The sequence below is a fragment of the Hevea brasiliensis genome, chromosome 7 (genome assembly GCF_030052815.1).
Source record: "Hevea brasiliensis isolate MT/VB/25A 57/8 chromosome 7, ASM3005281v1, whole genome shotgun sequence".
Classification (NCBI taxonomy): Eukaryota; Viridiplantae; Streptophyta; class Magnoliopsida; order Malpighiales; family Euphorbiaceae; genus Hevea; species Hevea brasiliensis.
Window position 1 is genome coordinate 70595721 of NC_079499.1, and position 4030 is coordinate 70599750.

The following is a 4030-nucleotide window of genomic DNA, read 5'->3' on the forward strand; positions in this document are numbered from 1 at the left end:
TCCTTATTAAACCATCACAACATCTCCTAAAGAGTAAAGGATCATCCCATCTATAAAATTTTGCCTCATGTAAAAACTTTTTCTTTTGTTTCCATGTCATTCCTAGAGGTAAAACTCCACAAGATAGATAATTCACAAAGTCTGCATACCAAGGTTGTTTAGCAACAAGAGAGAAAAGTTATTCATCCAAGAAAAACTCATCAATAGGGACTTCATCCATCTCTTCATCATCAAATTTCAGCCTACTAAGATTATCTGCAACTACATTTTCAGCTCCCTTCTTATCTCTAATCTCCAAATCAAACTCTTGTAGCATCAGAATCCACCTAATGAGCCTAGGTTTAGCCTCCTTTTTACGGAGTAAATACCTGATGGCTGCATGATCTGAAAATATAACCACCTTTGAGTCAATAATGTAAGGTCTGAACTTTTCCAATGCAAAAACAATTGCTAAAAATTCCTTTTCAATTGTTGCATAATTTGTTTGAGCCTCATCCAGTGTTCTACTAGCATAATAAATAGCATAAGCCTTTTTATCCTTTCTTTGACCAAGAATAGCTCCAATTGCATAGTTGCTAGCATCACACATAATTTCAAAAGGTAGACTCCAATCGGGAGGTTGCATAATTGGTGCAGTGATAAGAGCTTGCTTCAACCTGCAAAAGGCATCCAAACACTCTTGGTCAAATACAAATGGTATGTCATTACTTAACAAATTAGACAAAGGTTTGGCTATTTTAGAAAAATCCTTGATAAAGCGTCTGTAGAACCCGGCATGTCCTAGAAAACTTTGAATTCCCTTGACATTGGTAGGAGGAGCCATCTTCTCTATCACTTCAACCTTGGCTCCTCTATTCCTCTGTTAGATACCAAATGTCCAAGCACTATCCCTTCCTGAACCATAAAATGACACTTTTCCCAGTTTAACACAAGATCAGTATCTGCACATCGCTGGAAAACTTTAGAAAGGTTAGGCAAGCATATGTCAAATGAAGATCCATAAACAGAAAAGTCATCCATAAAAACCTCCATTATATCTTCAATGAAATCTGAGAAGATTGCCATCATGCACCTTTGAAAAGTGGCTGGTGCATTACACAACCCAAATGGCATCCTCCTATAAGCAAAGGTTCCATATGGACAAGTGAAAGTGGTTTTCTCTTGATCATTTGGATGGATAGGGATTTGAAAAAAACCTGAGTACCCATCTAAATAGCAAAAATAAGAATGCCTAGCTAGTCTTTCTAACATCTGATCAATGAAGGGAAGTGGAAAATGATCTTTTCTAGTGGCAACATTTAATTTCCTATAATCTATGCACATTCGCCAACTAGTCACTGTTCTGGTGGGAATTAATTTATTATTTTCATTTTTTACCACTGTCATTCCACCCTTTTTTGGGACAACATGTACTGGGCTCACCCAAGTACTGTCTGAGATAGTGTATATGATCCCTGCATCTAGCAACTTCAAAATTTCCTTTTTAACAACTTCTTTCATATTTGGGTTCAACCTCCTCTGATGTTCAATAGATGGCTTACAATTTTCTTCCAAAATAATTCTATGCATGCAAAAGTGTGGGCTTATTCCCTTAATGTCATCTATGGTATATCCTAAAACTTTCCTAAATTGTCTCAACACTCTTAACAACTTATCAGCCTCTAAGGTACTCAAGTTTGCATTTACAATTACTGGATAAGTGTTATTGGTGCCAAGAAATTCATACCTGAGCTGAGAAGGAAGTTGCTTAAGTTCTACCTTAGGTGTATCTTCTTCCTTGAATAATGGTTGCTTAGATTCTGCTTTTTCCTTTTGTGTGAGTTGAAAAACTGGAGCAGAAATGAATGGTGGACTAACCTCTAAATGTTGAGCATATGCAGCCACATGAGGGTTGTCATAGTCTATGCCTCCTCCATGAGCCAAACAATTTTCAAGTGGATCTTCCGGATATCTCTTTCTGAAGTGTTCTTCAACTAGCTCATCAATGATATCAATTCTCAAGCAAGTATCAGCTTCAGAATGATGCTTCTTCATAGTGTTATTAATGTTGAAAACCAATTGATCTTCACCAACTCTAAGAGTCAATTTTTCTCCCTTAACATCAATCAATGCTCCTGCTGTAGCTAGAAAGGGTCTTCCCAAGATAATTGGAATATTAGAATCCTCCTCCATGTCCAAGATGACAAAGTCAACAGGTATATAAAACTTCCCAACCTTCAGAGGCACATTCTCCAAAATCCCTTCAGGATACTTAATTGATCTGTCAACTAACTGAAGAGAAATGTGGGTTGGCTTAAGATCTCCCATATTGAGCTTCTCATAGATGGAGAGGGGCATAAGGCTAACACTAGCCCCTAAATCACATAAAGCTTTTGTAGAACATGATTCCCCAATGTGGCATGGAATTGAAAAACTCCCTGGATCCTTGAGCTTTGGAGGAAGTTTCCTTTGGAGGATAGCACTACATTCTTCTGTCAAAGCTACAGTTTCATGGTCTTCAATTCTCCTCTTGTTTGAGAGAATTTCTTTTAAGAATTTTGCATAAGAGGGCATTTATGAAAGAGCATCAATAAAAGACACATTTATGTATAGCTTCTTCAAAACCTCTAAAAACTTCCCAAATTGCTTATCAAGCTTGGCTTTTTGAAATCTTTGTGGAAAGAGAAGTTGTGGCTTGTAGGGCTCTTGAGGTATATACTTCTCTTCCTTCTCTTCAATTTTCTCTTTACATTTTTCTGCACTCTCTTGTTTTTCACTCTCTTGTTTTTCATTCTCATCAATTTCTTTCTCATTTTCTCTCCTCTCACTATTTACACTTTTCTCATTTTTTTCACTCTTCTCATTATTTACAACTTTCCCACTTCTTAAAGTAATAGCTTGACACTGCTCTCTTGGGTTTTCTGGTTGACTTGGAAGTTTTCCAAAAGACTTGGTACTTGAGGAAGATGCTTGTTGTGCAATCTGATTTTCCAGCATTCTGTTATGTGTTTGCATCTGTTCTAGCCTTGCTTTCATCTCTCTCATCTCCTCATCATGCTTAGTTTGGTTAGCAAGAATCTGTTGTAATAAAGCTTCTGTGGTGGAACTTTGTTCTTGCTGTTTTGGTGGAGGATTCATATTTTTCTGCTGAAAATTAGGCAATGGTTGCCTATTTTGCTGATATGGAATTCCTTGTTGCTGTTGTGGTTGAAAATTCTGATTTTGGACTTGATTTTGCTGATTTCCCCATGAAAAGTTGGGATGATTCCTCTAAGTTGGATTATAAGTTTGAGAGTAAGAATTCCCCATTTGCTTGTTTCCATAATTACCAACATATGCTGCTTGCTCTCCATAGTCTTCTCCACAGCTGGTAGTTCCTTCTGCATAAGCCACTTATTGTGAACTTCCAGATGATGATGTTGAACTAACCAACATACTTAAATCTTCCATCTTCTTAGCCAAGACATTTGTAAGTGCATCAAACTTTGCATTAATCATGTTGAATAGATCAAGATCATACATTCCAGCAGCTTGTCTCTTTTGAGTTGGAGCTGGTCCTCTTGGACTACTCCAAAGATGAGTATTCTTTGCAATTTTCTCCAGTAGCTCATAAGCTTCATCTTCATGCTTCATAATAAATTCTCCTCCTGTTTGAGCATCAATAATCCCTCTAATTGCAGGAGTAACATTTGTGTAAAAATTCTGATTTATCATCCATTTTGGAATGGCGTGATGTGGGCATTGTCTCTCTAATTCCTTCCATCTCATCCATGACTCATAGAGAGTTTCATCTTCTCTTGGTCCAAAAGCTGTCATTTGGTTCCTCAATTCTTGAGTTTTTCCAGGTGGAAAATATTGTGCAAGAAATGCATCAGTGAGCTGCTCCCAATTTGTAATGGAGTTGTGAGGTAAAGAATCAAGCCAATCCAATGCTCTATCTTTCAAAGAGAATGGGAATAGCTTCAATCTTGCTGCATCATCAGACACTCCAGGTTGTTTTTGCATGTCACAGATCATAGCAAACTTCTTCAGATGTGTGTGTGGATTTTCA

The 4030-nt window shown here is 37.3% G+C and overlaps 1 non-coding gene across 1 annotated transcript; it reads left to right on the forward strand.

Moving 5' to 3' along the window:
- Positions 1-3703: 3703 nt before the first annotated feature.
- Positions 3704-3811, forward strand: LOC131181805 (small nucleolar RNA R71). Its single transcript, XR_009150282.1, has one exon. It is a non-coding gene; the product is annotated as a small nucleolar RNA R71 (small nucleolar RNA).
- The last annotated feature ends 219 nt before the right edge of the window (positions 3812-4030 follow it).